We start from the raw sequence: 27,542 nt of genomic DNA, 5'->3' as shown, positions 1-27,542 counted from the left end.
ACTGAAAAACTCTAATGTTGTAGTGTGCACATGACTCACCTGTTTGCGGTGCTGCTGGTGTAAACAAACTGTGATGATGCCAGTCCTATAAAAGTGTGGCACGTATAATTATATACAGTACGTAATACCTAATAAGGATAATAAATGACTATGCTACTGGTTTATATATTTACTATACTATACTTTTTATTGTTATTTTAGCATGTATTCCTTCTATTATTTAAAAAAAAAAGAGCCATAAAACAGCCTCAAGCAGGGCCTTCAGGAGGTATTCCAGAAGAAGGTTTTGTTATTATAGGAGACAATGGCTCCATGCATATTACTGCCCCTGAAGACCTTCCAGTGGAACAAGATGTGGAGGTGAAAGGTGGTGAAATTGATGATCCTGATCTGGTGAAGGTTTAGGTTAATGTTTGTGTCTTAGTTCTTTTTGTTTGTTGTTTTTTTTTGAGACAGAATCTCACTCCATAGCCCAGACTGGAGTGCAGTGGCGCCATCTAGGCTCACTGCAACCTCTGCCTCCCGGGTTCAAGCAATTCTCCTGCGTCAGCCTCCCAAGTATTTGGGAATACAGACCTGTGATAGAATGTCCAGCTAATTTTGTTTTTGTTTTTGTTTTTGTATTTGTAGTAGAGATGGAGTTTCACCATGTTGACCAGTCTGGTCTTAAACTCCTGACCATAAGTTATCTGCCCGCCTCCGCCTCCCAAAGTGCCGGGATTACAGGTGTGAGCCACCATGCCTGTCCTTGTGTCTTAGTTCTTAATAAAAAGTTTCAAAAGTTTAAAATAAAATGAAAAATTTGAAAAATAGAAAAAGATAATAGAATAGGGACGTAAAATATTCTCGTACAGCTGTATGTGTTTGTGTTTTAAGCTAAGTGTTATCGCAAAAGAGTCAAACAGTTAAAAAAATGAAAAAGTTTATAAAGTAAAAATGTTACAGCAAGCTTAGGTTAATTTATTATTGATGAAGAAGAATATTTTGTATAAATTTAGTGTAGCCTAAATGTACGTCGTTTATAAAGTCCACATGTGTACAGTAATTGCCTAGGCCTTCATATTCATTCGCTGCTCACACACTACTCACACAGGGCAAATTTCAGTTCTACAAGCCCCAGTCATAATAAGTGCCCCAGACAGGTATGCCAATTTTAATCTTTTATGCTGTATTTTTACGGTACCTTTTCTGTATTTAGATATGTTTGGATACACAAATACTTGCCATTGTGTTACAATTGCCTACATTATTCTGTACAGCAATATGCTGTTGGTGTCTGTAACCTAGAAGCAATAGAGTATACCATATAGCCCAGGTGTGTAGTATGCTACACCGTCTAGGTTTCTGTGGTACACACTGTGATGTTCACGCAACGAAGAAATTGCCTAACGATGAAGTTCTCAGAACATATCCCTAGTGTTAAGTGAGGCAGGACTGTATGAACTTTTCCTTATTTTTCTTTTTGCTACTCTTTTATATTATTTCCATATGTTCTTTAGACCTGCTGTTATTTAGTCTAGTGTAGGATTCTAAAATTAGAAAGATAATATCAAAATTAATGTTTACTAGAGTTTATCTGAAGGAATATTATATAAGAAAATTTGTTTTGTTTTGGTTTTCTGATTTTTTTTTTTTTTTGAAACAGTCTCTCTTTGTCACCCAGGCTGGAGTGCAGTGGCACAATCTTGGCTCACTACAACTTCCACCTCCCTGGTTCAAGCAATTCTTCCTGCTGAGCCTCCCGAGTAACTTGTATTACAGGTGCCCACACCACACCTGTCTAATTTTTTATATTTTTGCTGGAGACAAGGTTTCGCCAGGTTGGCCAGGATGGTCTTGAACTCCTGACCTCGAGTGATCCCCCTGCCTTGTCCTCCCAAATGCTTGCAATAAAGATGTAAGCCATGGTGTCTGGCCATATAATTTGTTTTTTTAACTGACATTATCAATCTGTTTCTATGTACTGTATATATTATCACATGACATTCCACATTGTACTGATGTATTTCGACCTGGTATACATGCTTACATTTATTTGTCCTTCACAATTTATAAGTGAGATTTCAAGTGTCAGGAGACAAGTGAAATCAAATCACATAGCATATAAACAAGATGATTATCTAAAATTCAGGCATGTGTAAATAATGAGATATTTCTTTATGATAATCAAACATTATTTCAGATGCTTGTAAGCTATTTTGAATGTGCCTCACTCACACACCATGAACTACCTGTATAATTCTTGTATCAGGTTTTTAATTGAATTGTGGGACTTTGTTGGTTTGTACAAACATTTGTTTAGTAAAACAAAAAAAAGTCCACCTGTCTTTCAAATGGAAGGAAATTATCGTATTCTAAGTTGTTAGTATTTTTAATTTATGATTTTCTGTTTTATATTGACATTTGTGTGTTTTATGGGCATCTGAGTTTAGTGAATTTCTTAGAAAAGCAAAATATAGATAAACAGATAAATGGAGATGGATAGACAGATAAATATCTATACACACATACATACATAAATATATATATGCACATTCACATATAAAGATATATAGATACATAGAAACATACATATATGGATAGATATAGCTCTAAGGCAGTGTATTAGTGCATTTTCATGCTGCTGAAAAAACAAAACAAAAAAACAAAACAAAAAAAACCCCACATACCCAAGACTGAGAAGAAAAAGATGTTTAATTGAACTTACAGGTCCACATGGGTGGGGAGGCCTCGGAATCATAGTGAGAGGTGAAAGGCACTTCTGACATGGCAGCAGTAGGAGAAAATAAGAAAGAAACAAAAGCAGAAACCCCTGATACAACCGTCAGATCTCATGAGACTTGTTCACTATCATGAGAGTACCACAGGAAAGACTGGCCCCCATTATTCAATTACCCCCCTTTCCGGGTCCCTCCCACAACACGTGGGAATTCTGGGAGCTCAATTCAAGTTGAGATTTGGGTGGGGACACAGCCAAACCATATCAGGCAGTATAGGTATAGCTCCCTCTGTATGTTTTGTTTTATTGTTTCATTTTTTTGTTTACTATGTTGTAAGCATTATTTAATTAGATATTCAAAAAGTGATGTTTAAAAAGATATTTGCAGACAAATGAGTTTGAAAGCCTATAGATTTTTTTTTTAAAAAAAGGAGGAAAATTCACAAATGTCATAGTATTTTTTACTTCCTTCATAATTTTTCCATGTCAGACTTTGAAAATGTACACATAAGCCCTTTGTTTTGTATAAACTAATACAAATTGATCATAGTAAGTTAATAATAAATTGCACTGTCGGGACTATGTATTGATCATTATTTCTATTGGTGGAATACTCTCACTTGGGTGGCACGTCAAAGTGGGCAAATTATGACTATAGGACAAAAAAGTGTCAACCAATTTAGTGCCAACTAAACTTTGGTAAAATACAAGTCACATTTCTGTGGGTTGTCTTGAAATTTATAGGCCTTATCTAGTTTCCCTTGTCCAACTTTATATCATTCACTATCAAAAATATAGCCATGGCACTGATAAAATGTTGCTGTTCCTGTTGTTCAAAAATACTGTACCTTAGGAGAGTCTCTCTATAAAACACCATTCTGACTCTGAAGAAATGACATTTCTTCAGAGGTGTTTGATCACTCACATTAATATTGTTTTATTTTTATATCAAACAGTAAAGAAGCAGTAACATTGACTTACTGATGACATTTTTATTAGTAAACTGTGAGCTTGAGATGATGCTTCCAGTTTACTGGACAAAGGAGCAAACCAATGAGTTAGACTTTGTTTGAAACATTCAGGGCCTTTTACATGAGCAAGATTTCCTTTTAGCCATCCTCCATGGTACCTAAATCTCATATAAAATAGTCACATACAGAATTATCCCAATATTACTTATAGTAGAAATTTAACTATATATATATGTATTTTTTTTGCTTGTCTATGTATCTATGATCGGTTTATTTTGGAAAGACTCAATATTGTTAATATGCCCATTCTTACTAAATTGATCTATAGATCAATGCAATTCCAATTATAGTTCCTGCAGAATTATGTTTATGAATTGACAAGTGGATTTGCAAATGTGGGTGGAAATCCAAAGGCTTTAGAATGTTGATAACAACCTTTAAAATCATTAAAAGTAATCTTTTAAAATAGCAAAGTAATAGTAAAGGGAAAGCTATAATAATCAAGACAGTATAGTGTTCGAGTAAAGATATACAAATATATCAAAAGAATAGCACACCAAGCCCAGACATAGACCCACAATTATATGGTTATTTGATTCTCTACAAAGGCACCAAAGCAATCCAATGAGATAAAATATATATAAACTATTTTATATATATATATATATATTTTTTTCTCCTGTTTTCATTTAAATATACGCATTTAAATGAAAACAAGAGAAAACTTTAGCAACTTGGGACAGAATACATTTCTTAGAGAGAATAAATAAAAGAAAAAGATTTAAAAGTTAAATTTCATCAGTATTAAAAACTGCTTGTAAGTGCTAAAAGTTAAACACAGAGAGAAAGAAAGAGAAAAACTTTCTTAACTATAATGAAGCATGTTTTTTTCAGTGTATTAGAATCTTCTGGAAATTAAAATAATCATGTCTAGTACCATATTTCAATATCGAATCATTTCATTGAACAGTCAGAATTAAAGCTTTCTGATATTTTCTTAATAAACCACTCTTTTGACATCAATGATGTCATCCCAAAGATCATTGCTAGATGCAATGATTCTGTGTTAATTATGCAGTTAGTAGTAAGAAATACAAGCATTTAAAGTAAATCTACTAAATACTTTTTATCACTTACTTCTGAGAATTTTTATTTTAACATCATGTTTAGAAGGCATAATGCTCATATAGTTTTACAACTCAAAATTGCTTTCAAGCTGATCTAAGAAATACTTCAAAATAGCTTTAAAAAAAATACTATTGTTACATACAGTTCTTAGGAAAACATTTAAAATTTTTAGGAGGGGTTTTCCATTGTTTCAAAATCCAAGAAAATTGTTTTTATATGTTTATTAAGATTAAATACAAACTAAGCACACAAATAACAAATAGAAAATAAAATAGTAAATTTTCCTTTTAGTTATTTAATAGAAACTTATATATGAAATGTGATAAAACAGCATATTTCTGTGATCCTTAAGAATGTAAATGACTAACCCTTATAGATTATATTTAAATGGCTACTATAAAAAAACCTTCATTAATATTTTAGGGAATCTATAAAATATCTTCTAAAATAGTTGTATTCTTGTTTATGATCTTTCTTCTCCAAGAAACGTGTCTGTTTCTTCATGCACAATGTAAATTGCTTATTGCATTTCATGCATAAGTTTCCATGAAATAAGATTTTATTTAGTAATTATTTAGATTGCTATATAGATAATTCATTCATAATGATGGTTGATTTTATCATTGCAATTTGAGCAGATGAAATGAAAGTTTTGTTTTCATATATGGTAAAGCTTTGGAATTTTTGCAGTTTTTCTATTCTGTTTATTTGGAGGTCATTTTTAATTTCCCATAAAGAGTATAATTTATGATTTAAAAACATGCTTTGTGTTTATACCTCTACAGGGAGGAAGAGATAAATATGCCTCATAGTTTAATAGTTTTCAATAGAAGAGTTACCTCATGAAATATGATTTTCATTTGTATCTCTTGGTACCTACTAAATAAAGAGTTATTTTAGCACTAGCATTTTTCTTACTTGCTACTTTAATGGTATCATGTATCTTTTTCATTTAATTTTATTAATAGTATTAAATATAAAATCCCCTAATAAACAGTATGTTGAATACCCATTAAATTAGAAAGAAGGAAATAATCATGAAAATAATTAAGAAAACCATAGTTATTCTTCATAAATTCTCTGTAATCTGTGCTTAACAATATCTCACTCCACAGAGGTGGGAATAAATTTGAGCCAATATATGTGGTTTTATCCAAAATCCTTGGTCTAATTTATAAGCTATAATCCCTATTGTAAACTGGGAATTTTTCTCTTTATTGTTAATTTTTAGATAACTCTGTTGCATACTGATATAACACAAATACACATTAAAATATAATGAAAGAGGAACTGAAGATTAAAATTTCATGATTGTCATAAAATAGGTTCTATTTTTTAATACAATTGCCGGTGTCATCAGAATCATTAGCATAAGAATATAGTCCTATTTCTCCATATTCTGTGCACATTGCAATTTAAATCACAAGAATATGGCATTGTAATTTGAAAACAGTAAAATAACACCCTAATCTGACCATGTTAGTGTGACTTACTATCTGCTATTCCTTCATCTTCATCGTTTGTAAGCCTGATAAACATAAGTTAGAATTATACCCTTTTCTTACCATAGGGTGGAGGAAGTAGACGAGATCTGCAAATGCTTTGTAACGTCTTCCTCCATGCGTCATCTTGGAGATTAAAGAATTATGGGCTGGGCACGGTGGCTCACAACTGTAATCCCAACACTTTGGGAGGCCAAGGCAGGCAGATCATGAGGTCAAGAGGTCGAGACTATTCTGGCCAACACGGTGAAACTCCATCTCTATTAAAAATACAAAAATTAGCTGGGCATGGTGGCATGCACCTGTAGTCCCAACTACTCGGGAGGCTGGGGCAGGAGAATCGCTTAAACCCGGGAGGTGAGGTTGCCGTGACCCAAGATCACACCACTGTACTCCAGCCTGGGCAACAGAGAGAGACTCTGTCAAAAAAAAAAAATTATGACATCTCTTTTTTTGACAATAAATTGCAAACAAAACAAAGACTCATTTGGCATGAAGACGTTTTGTTGTGAATGGCAGTGGTGAGAATATGAGCAGGGCAATCTACCCAGTTCTTATGTAATGCTAAGGATACCAGAAAAATAATGATATTATGTATTCTGTGGTACTGGAAAGTAGTCATAGATAAGCTTCCTTTCCCAGCTTGTCAGTAATTTTCCTTTTGTCCTTAAAATGTGCGGAATAAAATGTAGTAATTTGTCTCCTTTCAATTTTTCTTTTTTTGGTGAATATGTTGGGGAGTGAGCAGATGTAGGGTTGTTTGCATACACTTACTAACAAATTGAGCTTTTCATACAAAACACCTATATGCTGTTGAACTATGTATTTTTACATTTTTAAATTGCCAAATAATTGTCTCAAATCAATTTTCCTAAATCAGTATTTCTTTATAGCAGCAGAGTCCTACTCTCACTATTGATTAATAGACGCCATTTGTCACTGATTTAATAATCTTCACAGTGTCACCTGGAAAGATAAAAAAAGTAACAAGTACTTTATTTCATAAAGTAATGTGTAAGCGTGTACCGTGTGTGTGTGTGTATGAATTAGAAAAGGTCAGCTACTCTGGCTTCAAGTCTCTGGGATTATTGACTCAAAGGACATTAAATACAGAGTATCCGGAGTGCAGGAGAAACTGCAGATGGAACGTGGTAAACCCTACAAGGACACGCGTTTTAGATGTGGGCTTGAAATTTGAGGTAAATCTAAGTTCCCAAAGAAGCAAAAAATGATAGCCTAGAATCATTTGGAGAAAAATACTCGAAAGTTTACAGGTTAAGGGGAAGTTACTTTCCTGATGTCATAAACATCATTACAATACATAATCTTTTACCAAATAACTGAATGATTGGCAATCTACCTGAAGCATTCATCTAATTTCCGTGATTTGAATTTACTTTTGTGCCTTTTCAGCATTATGCCAACAAGTCTCAAAATCTTTTTTTTTTTTTTTTTTTTTTGAGACGGAGTCTTGCTCTGTCGCCCAGGCTGGAGTAACACGGCCCAAAATCTTATGTTAGACTTAATGTCTAGTCATGTTTTTTGTAAAAGGCAGAAAAAACAAAGTAAATTGCACGTGTACTTGATTTTAGAAGTGATATTAAGATGATTAAATAGAAGAATGGGTATAAGTATCCATCTCTACTCAAAAGAATGGAAATGAAAGCCATCATAATATAAATGATTTTGGGAGCAAGCTTAAGTACCATTACTAAAAAGGAGAAATTTCCTCACACTGACAGTGGAATATACTAAAAAAGAAGAAAAGGGATTTGTAAATTTACTGGGAGTGGATGTTGGGATAATTGCTACTATGAATTTGACTGTGAAATTCTTCAAAGTATTTTAGTGGCTTTGGTTGGAGATATACTCACTTGAAGGGAGGATATCTACTCACTTGAAGGGAGGATATCTACTCACTTGAACAATTATAGTACCTGTAATTATTAACAACTTAACACCTTCTGAGGAGATGTAAGAGCAGGTTTATTAATATAACTATTAGAACAGGTTTTTAATGTAGTGAAACAAAAGGCGCTTCTTTGATTAATTTATTTTCTCTTTAATTGTGTTGTGTTCATTATGGAGGCTATAATTTTAATTAGAAGAAAGAATAAATTTTTTTTAGAACATAATAAATTTGGCATTTAGAGGTGGTGACCAGCCTTCCTCTCTCATAACTGATTAAGGGATTTATGCATTTCCAGGGCACATTCAGGCTAATTAGAATCATGCTTGTGTTTTCATTAATGAGAGCAGAACAGAATTCCTCAGTCTCATGAGAAAAATACATACTACCTGGTATCGAGCTGAATTCCTTTTTTGGCTATCAGATGTCAGGAAAGTAAATGATTTATCGTATTCTTTTCTAAAAAATGAGTTCTTCATCTGTTTACATATTTTTGTCAGAACTGAAAAGGAAAACATTTATATACAGAGAGGTAATCTACAGTTTTTCATTAGAAACATATTTTATCCACTACTAAATGTTAACATAGTTACAAAAAAATTATGCAAAGCTTCATAGTCTCATTAAATAGCAGGGGGAAAAGTAACACTTATATACACACCATAGTCAGAAATTTGTGGTAGGTGGCATATGAACATACCATATGCTGCTGCGGTGTTATATTTGGCCAATGTCTTTTTCAAATATTTTATATTTGCATTATGTTTTATAATAATATTGCTAATTAGTAAAGCTATATTATTAATAATATTAGTAAATAATTGGTACCATTATTAATAACTAAGTGTTAATAGTACTATCTTGAATGCATTACTGAAATTAGCTCATTTCGTCTTCATAAATATTCTAAATGTAGTTACTGATATATCCTCATTTTACAAATTTTAAAACTTACATTTGGAGAAGTGAAATAACTTATCCCAAGTTTGCAGTTATTAAATAGCAAAGCTGAAACTTGAGCAAATCCCAGCACTGTCTAAATCTGCACTGCCTATGGAAAAAGTGACAGGTGTGGAATTGTGATGAACGTGAACTCCATCCTGATCTAAGACAATCCAAAAGCATTCACATTACATACGAAAACATATCCGAGTGTGCCATGTCACCACACTGGAATTACTCTGTTTCCAAATGACGAGGGGATTCTTGTTTTAGACACAGCCTCCTCGGGCCATTATGGCCACTGAAGTGTTAAGGTTGGGAAGTGAATGCAGGCAACTGGAGGACTAGAGAATCACGCACTTTCCACAGGTTTTGTTTTAATGTCTTTGAAGTTTCCCAGTGTTTTGAACATATGAAAGAGAATATATTATAAATAATTGTAGAAAAGGTCTGTTGCTCTGAGATGCCCTGTTTCTCATGCAAGATAATTTTCTCAAGGGATCTAAATTATACTAGTTAAGGTTTCAAGTGTAGCTGGTGTTCAAAGTTCCCACTGTAAGTAATTTGTGAATTAATCAACCTTAAGAAATACTGGGGAAAGCCCTGAAAAAATCAAACAAATTATTTGCCAAATTATTTGCCAAGTGTTCAAAATTGAGTAATTATTGACATGTTTCTATTTTAAAAGACAACTTATGTGGGACTTTATCTGTGAAAACTGATTTATCTGATTCAATACCCTCGGGATCTCTGAGTATCTAGCGACCCCCTTCCACTTCCTTAGTTTTATATATTTTGTCTCCTTCATTATGGTAGAACACTTATGAGACTGGGATTAATACAAATTGAAGAGCACCCAGACTTCTGGACAACTCCATTCTGTGTCTGTCTAGTTCCTCTATAATCCAGTGTCATGCAATTAGGAAGGCTTTCTATATTATCATAATTTCCCTAGTCCTGATGAATCTAGACAGGTTAACTTGTACAATTTTTCACATGCCAAAAATTAAAATGTAATAAGAATACACGTAGTATTGCCGAAACATCATCTATGAATATTATCTTAAAAACTGGGAGTACCCTATCTTACTCTTTGTTCAAGTGGCATCCCCTCTTGTTTATATTGAGGCAACATATTCCATTATATTAAGGCAACATATAACAAAAAGTGAAGAAGGAGGCAAGTTCTAAGCCGTGAAAGCACAGAGATTAAGGCCCTTTGTGGCATCCCCTGCATTCATATAATTAACCAATATACATTTATATATTATGTGCTGGATATTATGCTAAACATTTGTGATACAACAAGAAAGAAAATGTGTTCTGCATGCTGGAGAAACTCAAATGTCTTACAGTGGACACGGTGTTCATTTCCTTATGCTGTGTAACACATTACTACAAACTGTGGCATAATGGGACACCCATTTGTTATCTCACATTTCTGTTTGATTGGGCTATCAAAATATTGAAGTCAGAGCTCTAATGAAGAATAAGCTTCCAAGCTTATTCAGGTTATCAGCAGAATTAAGTTTCCAGGGTTATAAGATCTCAGAGGTCCACATTTTCCTGCTTGCTGTCAGCTTGGAGTCTCTCTCAGATATTACCAGGTTATTTTCTGGTTCTTTCCCCCCACCATCCATATTTAAGCCAGTGGCATCCCCTCTGGTTTCAAATCTTTGACTTGCTCATCTGCCCCCAACTGGAGAAAACACTGTTTTTATAAGGTGCATTAAATTAAATTAGGACTACCAGGATAATCTCCCTACTTATGATTAACCATAACCTTAATTACATCTGCAAAATTTCCTTTGCTGTTATCAAAGGGGGAGGGTCATTGGGAACATCTTAGGATTCTGCCTCCCACAAACGCAGACAGATACCGAGAATAGAGAGGTCCGCCCTTGCAGAGTATATCTTTACACTTGTATTTCATGCTGCTCTACTCAATTGTGAAAACTCCTGAACTTCTACATAAATGTTAAAAAAAAAAAAAGAGAAAAGGGAAGACTGTGGGAAAGTAGCTAGAGGGGGTGTCTAGCTTCTTTTTTCCAAACTGGAGGTCATGAATATTCTGTCTGATGGTGTTATTCCATATTGTTTCATGTTATACTCCTGATCTCCAGATGTTTAGTTTTTGTTGTTGTTGCTGTTGTTATTGTTGGAGGCCAACCACTGTGCATTTAATGTTAACATGATAAATGATTCACTTTCCCTTTGGGAATTTTGCAGAAAGTTTTCTTAAATCTTTAATCAAGTGAGTGTCTAGGTGTCTCAGCTGGGATTGCCCAGAGAAAAAGGCCCAACTTTTATGGTTGGCCTGATTCTTAAGGTGAATCTGTTGTTTTTCACACGGACCCTGAATTCAAGCCTTCCCAAGATCACTGCAATTCACATATCACAACCAAAGCATGACAAATAGACATTTTCTTTTCTCTAGGTAATTTAGAAGAGTAAAAATAAGAGGAGAAAGAAAAGGTTATCCATTTATCTACAAAAATGTTTCATCAATAAACGTTTCTCTGAAAAACAGTAGAATTGTCTTAAAATTTTCAAACTAAAAAATATTCAAAGCTTGTGGCAAAGTTCTAACCATTTTTTGTGATTTTTAATGTCATTTCAGTTGTATTAGCAATAATTGCTGACAATGTCTTCAATTCATCATTTATCCAGGGAGACTATGAAAGCCTGGAAAACTGGGAAGCACAAAATGACTTATCTCCCTTTATATTTGAATACAAAACATTTTTCCAAAGCTTACATGTTTAGGTCCAATTCTTTCTGAGGAAAACACATGTTAATGAGCTATGCTATTGTATATTTATAACGTTAGCATCCTGTCTACATCATTCTAAGAAAATATAATCACTAAAATTGTCACAAAGTCATCGTTGTCTGGGAATATCACAGACGGTGCAACCGAATCGTTATGGTAAAGATTTCAGCTATCTGAGTGGCCTTGGTCGATTCTTGGAAAAGCTATAAGATATATTATGACGTTATTTCAACCCACAAATTTTTGCTATGGAGAAAAAAAATACTTAAATATAAATCAATTTTACTGTGAGTCACGATAAAGTTCTTTTTGAAAGGGTTTGCATTTGACAGGTTTTTAACTGAAATAAACACATTAATGTATATAAAGTTTAGAGATACACTTTTGGGAAAATATTTTATACTATTTTTAATATATAATATTTTATGAATAAAATATTTATAGTTTGTTATAATTTTTATGTGTAAATCAAAACTCATGTAAGTTTTTAATACACAAAATGCAACTTAATTGAGGAAAAGAGATGTACTATTCAACTAATCACTGTTAAATTGATATTGCTAACAACTGACTCAAGTCAGTACTGCTATATTTCAGAGTTGATAAATTGTGGCCCATGGGTCAAATATGACTGTCTGCCTGTTTTTGTATGACTCACAAACAAAGATGTTACATATTTCAATGGTTACATTTTTAAAAACTGCATAAGTACCTACATAGTATCCTCAATTCTGCCTTTTTTGCCTCAAATTCTAAAACATTGTCACCTCGTCCTTTAAGACTAAAGTTTGTCAACATCTACAACAAAAGAACAGAACAATGGGGGATAAGTTTATCGTTTTTAAAATTATTATCCAAGTGACCTCATGCAGGATGCACCTGCTTCTTTTCTGCGTGAGGTCAGAATTTGTGTTTGTTGATATCATAATTTATGTTAGCCTCAATTTCCGTGTCAGTAAAATGGACATAATATGATTTTGCTCACCTTAAATACTACTTCCGTTCTCAAAGGAAATAATGTGTGCAAAATCTCTTTGAAAAGTACATAACAGTATAAAAAGAACATATTATGGAATCAGAGTACCTGTAGGGCTTGACTTCAAAGAGCAGGATCTAGAGGAATTGCTGGTTTTCTGTTCCAGATAAGCCACTTCCTAACACTTAATTTATGGAAAGTTGCCCTAAGATAATTAAGGTTACTCTACCTAGAAAACTTTCAATTACTCACTTGTATGCAAGAACTGAGGCTCTGCTAAGTAGCTGTTGGCAGGATCCCTGTGTTCCCAATTATTTCCTACCTGCCTCTCTTCTGGAAATCTGCCTCTATTGCTCAGTGACAGTGATACTTTTTCTGATAATGCCTGGTTTCTTCTAGAATGTCTTTCTTATGGGATTAACCTTCTTTGTGGCTCAATTGCCCTGATGATACTCAACCCTGACCATGCTCTATTCATTGGGTACCATGTTGTTTATCACCAGGATATTGTCTCTCGGCCCAGCTTTCATAGATACAGCAGCTTTTCACAGTCCTCTCCTACACTAATAAGGCTGCCTTCTTCTGACTTAATCTGCTCCCCAATATTCTGAGAATGCTGAGGAGCAACTGCATGGAGGCTTAGGTGGGCCAGTCCTACTCTAGATTAGAACAGATCTCCTGTCATAAGAAAGCCCCAAGTCCTGTATGCATTTTGTAAATCTCATTTGCATAACAGCAACAGTGGGGATGTCTAATGTAAAAGTTAACCATGAAATCTTTTTACTGGGCGTTCTCATCATCGATTAGGTCACTGACTTAATGGTGCAGCCCCTTCCTAGGCTTGCATCATCTGTGAACCAAACCAGCAAAAATTCCTAATAAGACTGACCCTTTTAGACTAAATCAAACACATCTTTTTCTTAGACCGTGATCAACCTGCTTTTTCTTGATGTCTTCTATATGCGCAAGATATTATGCCACCTCTCATTATAGAGCAACTTAACAGACATCTTGACTTCAGCCAGCTTCAGGACTCATTTGCGTCCATGAGTCATTCATGCTTGCTACCAAACTGCAGACCTGCTTAGCATTAAGGATTAATCCCCAAAACACCAGAACTTTAACACATGTGTTGCTTTGAAGCAGCCTATTTCCCTAACTCTTCTAAAATACACTGAACTAAAAGATTCTGAGGACAGTCTTTATAGAGACCCTTAGCTAAGACGTCCATTTAATGATATGTAAACCTTCAATTCAAAACAGCTTGAATTTTTCTCTCAAGTTGCTCCTTTAAAAGCAATTCAAGTTCATCAGAAAAAAAAATTCATATTAAATGTAAGTATTGGAAATGAAACAAAAGTTTGCACTGTAATAATTCTTGAATAATTAGAACTACTTCAGATTAGTTACAAAAGGGTTACTCTTGTTCTTATTGGAATTTTTATGCATTTAAATTATTACTAACTCATCTTGCTTTAAAGTGAGTTTGTTAATTATCTAATTTTTTTCTTAATTAAAGCTAGTAAGAGTATAGCAACTTAGTTTTACCACAATCCATCATCCTACAACCAACTGAAAGTATGTTTGTCCTGTCATTAATATAATAAATTGTATGCTTTAATTATAAATGAAGATATAAATTATGAAATATTAATTTTGTCAAGAAATGTTTATTAATAATATATGATTTTGATATTTGCATGTCCATAAGAGTTTAGAATGTGTAAAAAAATAAAATGACAATTTTAGAAAAGAAAAAAATAACTCATTCTTTAAGTGAAGAAGAGTACAAATTCAGTGAGATTGAAAAGCATTAATTAAACTGAAAAGTTGGCTTGTCATTATAAAATATGGCAACATAAAAAGGCACCTCAAACTGACTAGTGTTTTCTGCCAGAAATCAAGAACCTAATTCTTGGTCTTTACAGAAGAAAAATAATTCCATGAGATAAAGATAAATGGTCCTTCGTTTGTAGCTCCTTGGAGAGAACTTTACTAAATGAAAATAGTTCTGGTGTGGTAAATTGTGATAGCTTCTCATATTCCTAAGCAGAGCAGAAGCATCTGGAAATCTAATTCCCCAAAGATTTTTTTTCTGTGCTGCTTTTAAACAGAATAGTAAAATGATGAAGCAGATGAACACCTGTCATTTATGGAAAGCCAATACTTTATTCAATAGGGCATTATACCATTTGCTCAGCTAATATTTACTAAGTGACTTTTATGTTCAGTACTTACATTAAACATTGTGAGAGCCATCAAATACTATAGGTCCTTGTACTTAAACACATATTGGAGTTTGGGAAGAAGTCAGGCAAACTTCAGGAATAAAAACTGAGATGCTGAAAAATCATATTCTGATAACAATTAAAGTAAAAAGATCAGCTTTCATCTTTGAAATTGTAGGAAATCACTTTACAGGAAGATCAAGGAGAATTTTGAATTATATACAAGAAATTTACATTTTTATCCAATAAGCAACTGGGGACTATTGAAGTTTCTTTTGATCAAATGAGTGACATATCAATTATTAAAGCTTTATAATAAATAATATATCTTTAGATGTTGTTTTTGACCACTATCAATAGGATGTGGGGGATGGGGGTAGCAGCTTCTGGAATCAATTTAAGATGTTATGGGCCAGCTAACCTCTTTGTGAAGTCTGCAATAAAATAATATCAACATTTTATATTACTAGCGGGAGCATGAAAGCAGCTCAAGTTCATAAATCTAGTAGATTCTACAAGACTAAATTCTCAAGGTGCATGCCATTAAGTCACTTAGAGTCAAAGCAAAATAAAACACCAGTGATAAAGATATTGTGGATATGTTTCAAAAAAGAAGAAAGAAATCAGTTTTTATCTTTATCATTTATACAACACTGACACATTTATAGATAGAATAATATAATGTCTAGGACCTGCTTCAAAATTATCCAAGGGAAGGTCAGTGGACAAAGTGAGAGAATATAGACAAACCACAACTGGCCAAGAATAGCTAAATGATGAAGTTGGGCGACAAGAACATATGTGTCTATTAATACTGTTTTCTCTAGTTTTTGTATTTGAAATTTTGTAATAAAATTTTGAATTAACAGATTAAAACCTAAACAAAATAAAGTAATCTTTTTATCTATTTCTACTACAAAGTCCAGCATGAATGCCAGATTCAACCCCTTTAATACAAAGACCCTGTAAATACATCGAACAGTAAAAAGCAGATCATTCAAAAGCATGGGAGGCATTTTGCCCAGTAGTAAAATATGTATATGTGTGTGTGTGTGTGTGTGTGTGTGTGTGTGTATATATATATATATATATTTAACTAAGGTGTCTTCTCAGAGCCATAACTCTACACAGTAGATGACCTGTTTCTCTCTGGGATTGGAATCAGTTTTCTTGGTTTGTACCCATTTTGATTGAAAGGATGAAGTGGGAATAAGAATATAGCTCGTCTCACTGGTCAACCCTAAGGCATTGGTACTGCACTATTTCTGTTCATGCAACCACCAATGACATTTGAAATTCATCTGTGAAAGAATCAGTATCCACTTTGAATGAAGTCAGGTATCTTTTTAATTCACAATATTTAAACCTCAATTTTATGTAGCTATCTAAATTTTATTCTCCTCTTCCTTTGTATATATAAACATTTATACAAAGCAGAAAAGCACTGGAATTAGAAGAGATAAATTAAAGAAAGATTATCCCTTCTATTCATTTTCTCAAGCTTACACTTCTTATAAACAAGGAAGAAATGATCACTCAACCACCAAAATGACAACGCCAATCAAGAAAAAAAATTTAGTTTCTCATGATGAATAATCTTCCTTTAAAAATGTATATATAAACAGGCTTATGTTGGGATGTAATCTACTTTTTTATAAAAATAATGTGAAAACTTTTGTGTTTCAAAAATATATTTCTAAAACATGATAGATGCATTTGTTTATGGGACTCATATTTATGTCTAATCAATAAAATGCATTAGTGTTTTCAGTTTCTCACTATTATAAACAATGATGCAATGCACAATATTTTCTCAATAACATCTATAGAATTACCCAATTTATGCAATTTATGTACATGCACACACACATATGCATGTACAAACACTTGCCATTTTATTACAAATGTCAAAGTTGCTCTCCTGAGATATAGCACTGTATATGTCCATCATCACTTTGTTATTATATTTTTAACATTCCTTCTAAAAACATACGGTATCATTTTTTACATTTTTAGTAGAAACATCCTCACGGATTCATGATATAGACAATGGTGATATACATTAAGCCTGCATCCAATTGGACATAATCATTACAATTAAAACAAAGTTTTATTTGTAGGTATACATAGTTTATATATTGTCCATTTTGACTAAAAATTATAGCTGGTATAATTATAGCTGGTAGCTCATTTGTGAGTTACCTTCTTAGTGTGTATATACTAACTCATTTAATCTTACTACTCCATCTGCACTAATTCATTTCATACTATTTTATCACCTTTTTTCATCTAAGAAAACTCAAGCAAACGTGAAACAACGAGCCCAAGGATTCATAATTGCTCTTTGTTGGTGTGTCGTTGCAATCCTAGGCAGTGAACTACCCAAATCTCTGATATTTTTACCATTATTTTACCTTTACTACAAAAACTGGAATCTATATATTTGATGTACAGAAGGTAGTAAAGGTGTTATTTCATACTTCTCACCAACAGTCTGATGTATGTTAAAACCCTGTATTACTGCAGAGAGTTTAAATTATTTTAATAAGGGAAATAAAGTCAGCAAGGCAGATAGCAGTTACCTATTCCTTATGAAGTGGCAGCAAATTATTGACTTTTGCTGAGAGTGAAAAAGAGCAAGTTGACATGAGAGGAAGCTGGGCATTACAGTCAGTATAACTGAGAGGAGGATGAAACATGGTATTCAGAGGTTAATACAGTCACCATGAAATCCAAAGAAAAAGTTCAATTTCGTAAATAAGTAAATAATAAGAAGAGGAAGATCCGTTTAGAGCCACTCTATAACAATGTGATCTTTATGATGCTATAGAAGGTATTTTCATCTTCATGCCTGTCAAATGCATTTAGAGGTTGAGAAAGCCCCATAATTTTTCGTAATTTAGTGTTATCTGCAGTGTCATAGATGCTGAAGATAGGCTAGAGTAATATTGCCATACACATTGTGGAGAAGTTAAGAACAAATGGACAATGATATATGTATGTCAAAAAGTAATTAAGCATTTCATAGCCATCATTGTTTGATTTGAAATGGTGCTTTATTTCCCTATATAAAATTTTACTGAACTATTATCTGGATAGATACTAGGACATTAAGTTTAAAGTTGTCTTAAAATATGATTGAATGGGAAATGCTCTATGCAATTTAAGAAACTGTTAGAAATATAAAGTAGGTGATTTTATTCCATCTTCAATGCGGTTTCTTTAGAAAATAGAAATCAGAATTAAAGGCATATAGATTGTTATTATGGATATAATATGTTATTAAACATTTAATTGTGATTCTGTTTTATTAAAGAAGAAATGAGAAAGATGTGAGGGTTTTGTGCAACTTTATTGAGGTATAATTTATATACAATAAATTGCACATATTTAACGTGCAGATTAGATGGGTTTTGACACATATATACACTTGTGAAACCACCGTCATAATCAAGACACTGAACATTTCCATTGTCCCAAGGGTTTTCTTGTAACCTCTGCAATTTCTCATTCCAACTTCATTCACCTCCAACCACTTACCTGTTTTCTGTCATTACAGATAAATTTCCATATTTTTTAATTCTACAGAAATATAATTATATATTAGTAATATATTTGTTTCTGGCTTGTTTTATATCAACATAATCACTTTGTGGTCCAGTTGTTGCATGTACTAGTAGTTGGCTACTTTTAATTACCAAGAAGTATTCCATTCTATGAATGTACCACAGTTTATTCACTCATCTGTTGACGGACTTTTTTTCCCCAGTTTGGAGCCATTGTGACTAATCAGTCATTTGTGACTAATTGTTTGAATGGAAATATGCTTTTTTTTCTTTGGAGTGAATACTTCAGAGCGAGATGGCGGCATCACACGATAGGCATACGTTTAACTTTTTAAAAAACTACCACAATGTATTTTAGAGTGATTGCATCCTTTTACATTCCCATGAACAGTGTATGAGGGTTATAGGTTTTTCACATCATTGTTGACACTTGACGTAATGACAGTTTTTTTTCTTTTTGATTTTAACTATTCTAATAGGTATTCAGTGGTAGAAATAACTTGTTAAATAATTAAATATATAGTTAAATAGTTATGAATTAATAAGAAAATCTAAATCAGAATTTTCATCATCTAAAATTTTTTTAGTGAACAGGAAATTTATTTGATACTAGTTGTCCCATTAGTGCTTCCAGATCTTTCCACATTCCACTCTACCCTACCACTGCCTTTCTGACTCTCCAAAAGGGTAAACCTATCTACTCAGTAAGGAAATAAACATTTTTTTCCATTGAGCAATATTATTCATTAATATTATTTTATATGTCCATTTGTTTAATGGCATTTTAAAATCATTGCTAAAAATGTGTTTGGTTTGGGTTTTATATGTATAACTCTAGTCATTACTAATTTTTAGTGTCTTTTGGTGAATTTAATAGAAAGTGAGTTTAATATTCTTAAAGTTTTACATATGATTTATTTAATTTTACTTGAACTTCATAGTCATACCTCAAAGATACAAAATAGAATAAATCAGAGCTATCAGGAAAGGTCTAAAATGCAAAGCAATTATGTCTACAAAAGCCATTTCATTTCTTTTAATTATGCACTGTGCTTTTTTGTTATTTTAAAATAATTGTCTACTAAATTGGAAAAGTGCTTTTAAAAACACGAAATATATTAATATTATATGTCCATTCTTTAAGTATGCTCTCCAATTTTAAGATAATCCTCAATCATTTTAATTAAATTACCTTTATTTTAATTTTACTGATCAGGACAATAAAGAGGATGGCTAACATCCATTCTAGTTGCAATAAAATAACCATGACCTTTTAAAGAAACAGTTATAATTATTTTAAAACATTTAAAGAATATTCCTGACCTTAGCAATTTTTTTATCTACTCCATTTACAATTTCAAATCAATAACTTCTGGCTGATATTTTAATTACTCGAACTATGAAATCAACACATCCTTGCTATAATGTTATTTATAGTACAAAATAAGTTGTTTGGGGCACGGAAGGGTGTGAGAAGGGAGAAAACATGTATTTGCAGACAATAATTCCTTCTTAATTGCTTGATTATTTCTGAATTAGGTAGAAAGAACATCACAAATTATTAGTCAAGTAGATATATTTTCATAACTGACTGAAATCCTAGAGATAATATAATTTAATTTCCTCAAATTTTCCAATGAAATTATTAAATAGAAGCTTTTTAAATGGCTTCGTGTTAGAAAACTACTCACTGCTAGAATTTTGACTATAGTCTAAGTTTTCTGATATCCAGTTTAGCTTTCTTTTTTTTCTAAAATTTCATCTTATCTTAAACTCATGAGTATATGTGCGTGAAACCAGAATCAAAAATAAAAATTTCTCTTGAAGGCTGGTGAATTTAGTCATTCAGCCTCCATGATTTAGACATAAGCAGAAATATGTATAATACATGAGAATCTGTTAGCATTCAGCAAACCACTGTGTGATAGTATTAGCTTGATGCTGCTGCTGCAAGATCAGTTTGTTATTAGTTAGGTGGCTTGTTCATGTATATGTATTTATATATCCATTTAAAATAATTAACAGTAATTTTTCAAGGTCTGTTCTGATAAACCACCGCAAACAGTGGTAGGGAGGTAATAGCTGAATCTACATTGGTATACAGAAGCAAGATTCTATTTGTGTAAGAATCATAAGACTAATATTTGGGAAATATCTTCATATATCCCCAATTTAAACAATAATAGCCAAGATCAGGAAAAGTCTGTAGGAAATCTAAGGGTTGTTATTCCAGTATACATAAATCACAAGTTCCCTGTCAGCTCAGAGTAATTTTTTCTTCAATAAATCACAATCACAATTTACTGTTTGGAACAAACCTAAGTAAATGAAGAAAGACTGGCTTCTGTTTATATATCCACTTAAGATCCTTTCTGACAACAAGATGACTCAGATAAACATATTTGTTCGACATAGTGGGGAGCAATACGACTTATGTGAAAAGGAAGACATTAGGTTTTCCACTATCAAACACCAAAAGACACTCATTTGCTCTTTTTATTCCTCATCACTAAAATATGAGAAAAATACTTATGGTAACCTATTTCACAGGATTCCCATAAAAATCAAATGAGAGAATAAGTTCTTGGCAAAGTTTAAATGTTGCATTAGTTTGCGTTATCATCATTTATTTTTAGATGGAACTTTTATTAAACATCTTGAAAGAGTGTGGTCACAGTGCTTCTCTGTAAAGTTATGGATGTGTCTGAGAATTTCAAAGAGCCATATGAAATGATAGGATTCATGTGACTTTTAAGAAACCTGTAGATAAAGCATGAACAAATCAGAGATAAACTTTTTAGCTCCCTAGCACATTTGAGCTTTGCTATTACATTATGCCACTTGGAGAACTAGGATAGTAAAAATCATCATAATTTTGGCCTAATATATTTTTGTGACTGTTCTTGAGATATTCATTTACTTAGAGTGGAGCTATTTTCTTGTTTTAAAAAAGCAATAATTATTATATTTGAGTGGTAGAGCAAATGAATTGCAGAAGGGATTTTTAAAAATTTGAAATTGAGTAATTTGTGCTAATGGAATTATATATTTGGAAGCTCTGGATGGAATCTATTTTTTAGCCTAAAGTTTTTTGTGTGAATTTTATTTTCTGCTAACTTATACATAACTTTTAATAGCAGAACTGTTACAATACTTTATCAGTTATAAAACGGTTTTTAAAGATGTGAAAATGATTTTTGTGAGTCATAAAATCTAGAAAATTTTCCCACTCTGTTGGAAGTAAGGGTTTTGATCAGTTTTAGCATTTGAGAACTTCCAAATATTTGTTAATTTTATAGTTATAGTAACCTGACTTTTAGTGGTGGGTTTCTTCTGTACTGACTATGCAACATTGGTAAATTTGCTTAACTTCTTAGAGCCCTAACTTAATTAATTAAAAAATAAAATATTATAATGTCTGTTTAACAGAATTGGACTAAGGGATTCATGGATAGCTATAGCTGAAGTGCATGCCAGTCACTTACTACATAGCAAGCATGTAATAGACAGTACCTGTTATTTTCATTTGACTATGGTCTCCCCTCATTCCTCCAACAAAATAGTCTTATTTTGCTTTGTTCTTCATGTGTGTACTTTCACAAATCAATTAGTGTCCCAACATAAGTTAAAAAAACTACTGAAGAGTCATCATACTCTCTGTAGAAACCATTCAGGGTTTTGAAAGACCTCTGGATTTTATGAGAACAGAAAGACTGGTTATTTGGAAATGTCATCAGGGCAGTCTCATGGAGTTGGAGTTTCCAGATAGAACCCATCCACTATGGCACAAAGTTTCGTGTACACCTGTTTTAGTTGGTGGTGATGATTGCGGGTTGGCTGGCAGGGTTCAGGAAAATAAGCCCTGTCTTAATATTTTAATAAGTTTTTAAAATAGTTCACAGTTTAAGATCCTCAGAATGGGACTTAGACCAATATGAGAAACGGAGTGCTTTAATTGCACGACCAACTACACATTAGAGGCCTAGAATCTATCCCACTGTTATTTACAAGTACTGTGTTAAAGACTAGTTGGAATCTTCTCAGGAGAAATTAGCAGTTACATTTTCTTATTTTTACAATTTATGCTCAAGGTGCATTTACTTCAATTTAAGCAGCCTTTTTTCTACTATAACACTCTCATGCCAATCTAAAATTGGATAATGGGTTTCTGCTTTACAGCAGCAAAAATCCTTCTCCCTCTCCTGAAGTGTTTGACTGGGTTTCTTCACATTCGGCTGTCACCCTCCACCAGCTGAGGGAGCAAGAGACCTCTGCATGGGAGGCTACAGCCCCATCTCCTCCTGGGGCTTCTGCAGGGCTGTCTCCGTTTTCAGAGTAGGATGAGTACCTGTCTTAGTAACAGCAATTCAGTTACCCTGAAGTTTTACTTTGTCCAAAAAGTTTCATCAAGAGCTTGTATTTTAATGAGATACTTTAAAAATATATTTGGGAATGTATAAGGCAAACGGATTCTCTATTATTTATACTTAGTGCATTCGCCTACTGAAATTTGAGGGTTTTCTAAGATATATATAAATATCACAGTGTAGATATAGCTTCTCGCTCTTCCTCTCTCTCACACACACACACGCAAGCACACGCACCCACACACACACGCACACACACATCAAGGAAATGCCATATGTCCCAAGTGAGACCCACTGGAAAAAAACAAAAGTGCTGAACATATCACTCAGGATCATTGTGAGAGGACAGTCGTCAGCTTTCTCTCTGGCAATGAGAATTTTCTCACCCTCAAGACATGCAAATGACTTTTTTCATCTGTTCTTTTTATGTTATTTGCATAATTTTCTCCTGCAAAAGTGAGAGCTGTCAAAAATTAACCATTTGGGGCTTTGGCATTCAGTTATGTGACCTTTTCCAGAGAGTTAGATCTCTTCAGGGAACTAGGAACTTGATGAGGAAGTGCTGAGAAGGTGGTCAGTGGCAGAAAGAGTGGATGACGGATGGGGACCAGCAGGTTGGTAACGGCACATAGCTACGTTTAAAAAGTTGTTAGATATTTTCGTCCTCTCATATGCTTGCTTGTTTTTGTTTTAGCAAATCAGTATTTCAACAGATAATCAAAGAGATGATTCGGTTAGGTGTAGTGCTGTACTCTCCTACGTTACTCTGGTTAATGGTACAATGCAAACATATTTTGCAAGTGTAATGCTAATTGAAAATGCTGTTTGGAAAACTACACAAGCAAGGCTGTGTTCATGCCGTGGTTTGAGTGCTTGTGTCTGTAGCAATCTGCCAAATATGCTTATTTAGTATGAATACTTCCTTTTTATAAATTCAGAGAATTGCACTCTGGAGGGCTGTAATAAACCTTTAAATTCATTTTACTTCGACAAAGGTTGAAGTATGTAGCAGGCGAGGGGCAGAGACAAGTGCAGCTATCTCTTTGATCACATCGCTTTAAACATTTTTCAGCTTTAAGCTTGTCTTACAAATCAGCTCTATCAGTCTATTAATTGTTTCACTGTACCTAATATCTTACGCGAAGGCACCTTGAAAAACAGCAGAAGAAAGCACATTTGTTTAAGTCCTGCGGTGGCTAGCACGGCAGCTAATCTCCTTGCAAATTATAATCATAGTTGTAGTTCATCCATTAGGCTGGAAAAGACAAGATTCCCAAGTGGCCTTGGTGCCTTTTCCAGTTCCCGGGAGACCCACCAACCCCCGGCGTGTGTTGCCTGCGCACCCGGAGCGTTCTTGCTAATCAGGTCAATGATTAGCGCCTGGCTCCAGGGACCTACCAGGAGGCTATCACAGCAGTTAGGGAGCCTCCAAACGGAGCACACTCACGGAGAATCTCCCGTTCGGAAACATCTCTTAGTCCTCATTTACTCACTGGGAACCTCGGAGGATTTCAGCTGATGTTTTTCTCTCCTTAGACAGTGAGGAGCTCAACATAACAGGGAAAAGGAGCACAGGATGCAGCTACTTGGAGGGTGTTGATTGAAAACTTCGATCTCCCCACCCCATTCACGGTTGATTTGACGGATTTCTCACCTCGTTCACAGAAAATTTCAATTAAGGTAAGTGCTGCTTTATCTGGGTGACTGCATGGCAATGAATTTCTGCATTGAAAGTTCTAACTGACTAAACTGACATTCTGCACTGCAGCAAGTGACTGTGTCAGGCAAAGCTTAGTTTATAAGCAAGTGTCCTGGAGTGAAAACGGCGTTGGAGATAATGATATCTCAGGGCAATTTCTTTTGAAATATATTCATTCTGCCTTGTATCCAGAGAAAATAAAAGGGAACGTGAAAAGATAGTTAATTTCTCATTTTACCTTTTTAAGAATCTATTTGGAGGGTTGTGCATTGCCAAGGTAAATTGATTTTGATTGAAGTGCTTTGTTGATGTCATATAGTAAAATCTGAGTCTGAAAGCTTTAAAGTTAAATCAGATGGAAAGAAAATTTGCAAATGCGAGTTGAGATTTTGTGCAGCTTTCTACTTTAGCAATATTCCTGAGCTCCCTTTTGGTTTAAGGATTTAGGACTAAATCCCTGAATATTTTAATAGTATCCATTTGGAACTTAAAACTTAAATGTTATAGTTTCTGATGCAAGTATTAAGAAAAATGAAACTGGAAGACTTATTATACCATTCATATAATTTATAGTTCTTATTCAACAGAAGTGGATTTCTTTTATGACATGAATAAAAAAAGAAAGCAAAGGAAAATTAAGTGTTTTCTAAAATGCTTGTTTTTGAAAGAATTCTTCAATAAGAGATTATGTGTTTGTAAAAAAATCTTTTTTATGTTTTATTTCATTTTTATTATTAAGATATAATGAATTGAAGTTAAGCTTACATATTCTATATCATTTAGGGCAATTATCCAGGTAATTCAGATTAAACCACTCCATATTAATTCTTTTTCACCCATTTTCTTGTAAGCTTGTTAAAAATATCTAGAAAGGTATTGTAAGCAACTTTTTTCCAAAGTTTAATTGCCTGAACTTTTTCTTTTCTACCTTACTAAGCACATATAAATATAGCCTGATGGTTTTACTCCATATTATGATAAATTTCTATGTAATTAAGAGTAATAAAATAATTATATCACTATAATTATGTGATCTATTAGTCTGCACTCTAAATACTGAAGAATAGCAATCACTTACCTTGATATTGTATGACATAAAAGTTTTCAAATAATGAAATAAACGTTATTTAAAATATCACATATAATACTGAAACCAGTTGATTTTTAACAATTAATTTCTATTGTTAAAGCAAAATGTAAGTATCTAGCTGCTTTTGTATAAAGATTTATAATGGTATCTCAAGTGTGCTTTTCAGAGTGAGCACTTGTATTTCCTGAAATGCTGACTCCCCTTTTCTTCTATGGATCTCTTGAGATGGGATATTTTATAAAGATGTCAGAACACTTTCTAATAATTGGCTATCATTCTGAAATTCTCTGGAGAGCTTTTCAGGCTGATGTCGATGTTACTGCTTCTTCCGGAGGAGTAAACTATTTTCAAGGTTCCCAAAGGCTGATGTGTACTTGGCTACCAGTATGTTTGTAGCTAAAGCCTGAAGACTTTTATCTGCTTCTCTTGTTCTGAGACTTCTATCTCTTTTCCCTGGGGAGATGATTTCTCAATAGAATTAAAGATAACTGAGAGAAGAACATGTTGACTATAGTGACTGTCCCTGGGTCTTTGGCTTCTTATTTTTTTTTTAAGCAAACTTGATAAACAGAAAGAGGCAACATTAACCAAACAGGGGCACACACTTGGTACTAGCGAACTTGCATGTCCCTGAAAACATCTCTATCCTTGTGCCAACTTCAGAATTGATGGTAGCATCAGACCCAATGAACTTTTTTGTTGGATGTATTGACCACTGAAGTGTCTGACCAGAGTACGTCCATTGAAGGTTGCGTTTACTGTCTAATGAAATATCTGTGTTTAAAAATTGAGGGAATTGCAGTTCTCATTCAAAAAACAACAAATCTCCAATACACAAGTTTACTTATATAACAAACCACCATATGTACCCCTGAACTTAAAATACAAATTTAATTTAAAAAATTAAAAATGCAATTGCTTAAAGGAGTTTTACCATTGTCATAGTTGTCTGAATTTGCAATATACTGATAAGAGGATGGAGAAAATCTTGGGTTCAACTGAGAATTAGTAACAATTTATTTTACTTAGCATCTGCCTCCTTAATCTATATTGAATTCCATTTTTCATTTGATTGAGGGTAGTTTATTTCTTCTGTAAGATGGGAAAACATCTCATAGGATAACCTCACTTAGAGTAGGAAGTCTCAAAATTTAAATAAAATAATCTTTTAAAACTTTACAAAACTTGCTTCAAGTTCTTCTATAACTTGCTCCTCAATAAGTAATATGTTCAATAAAAGACACTAGAGATAGGCAGTATCTAATCTAGCTCACATGCTTCCTCAACTCAGATAGCTGAGTTATAAACTTTTTATATATGAATAAATGATAAATATAAAAACATATGAAAGTTGAAATGTTAACATGGATGTTATTTGCCCTCATTTTCCAGAAGGAAAGCTGGAATCTGAGAGAGCATATGTAACTGGGCCAAGGGCACACAGTAATGAACCTACAACTCAAACTCAGATCTGACTGTGTTTAAAATTCATACACTCTATACTATACCTTTTTGTTACCTCACATATGGTGACTGTTTCCAGCACTTGGCATGATACTCATGAATATTGTAAGACTATTTTTAAGATAGTACAGAGTAATCATATTACCTTTAGAACAGGTTAACTCTTGTTTACACAAAATAAATGATTTTGTAAATTCCATCACCACCA

At 33.3% G+C, this 27,542-nt stretch overlaps 1 protein-coding gene and 1 long non-coding RNA gene across 5 annotated transcripts in view; one reads left to right on the top strand and one right to left on the bottom strand.

Moving 5' to 3' along the window:
• The window catches only part of LOC129059351 (uncharacterized), a 31,273-nt gene extending 6,415 nt beyond the window's left edge, over window positions 1-24,858 (bottom strand). The window contains exons 1-2 of one of the 2 annotated variants that reach the window (XR_008525170.1): window positions 24,736-24,858; window positions 6,384-6,580 (exon numbers count right to left, since the gene is read on the bottom strand). This is a non-coding gene — a long non-coding RNA (uncharacterized LOC129059351). Of the gene's footprint in view, window positions 1-6,383; window positions 6,581-8,618; window positions 8,732-24,735 lie in introns of those variants that run through there. The other variant, XR_010139929.1, reaches the window with a different exon arrangement.
• The window catches only part of CDH12 (cadherin 12), a 1,137,115-nt gene that overhangs the window by 636,145 nt on the left and 473,428 nt on the right, over window positions 1-27,542 (top strand). For all 3 annotated transcript variants that reach the window (NM_001131676.1, XM_024246642.2, XM_054555034.2), the window contains 1 exon segment: window positions 24,618-24,761. The gene's annotated coding sequence lies outside the window, so the exon portion shown is untranslated.

The sequence above is a fragment of the Pongo abelii genome, chromosome 4, assembly GCF_028885655.2.
Source record: "Pongo abelii isolate AG06213 chromosome 4, NHGRI_mPonAbe1-v2.0_pri, whole genome shotgun sequence".
Lineage (NCBI taxonomy): Eukaryota > Metazoa > Chordata > Mammalia > Primates > Hominidae > Pongo > Pongo abelii.
The sequence above is the reverse complement of the archived record's forward strand: the minus strand, read 5'-3'. Positions and strand labels throughout refer to the sequence as shown.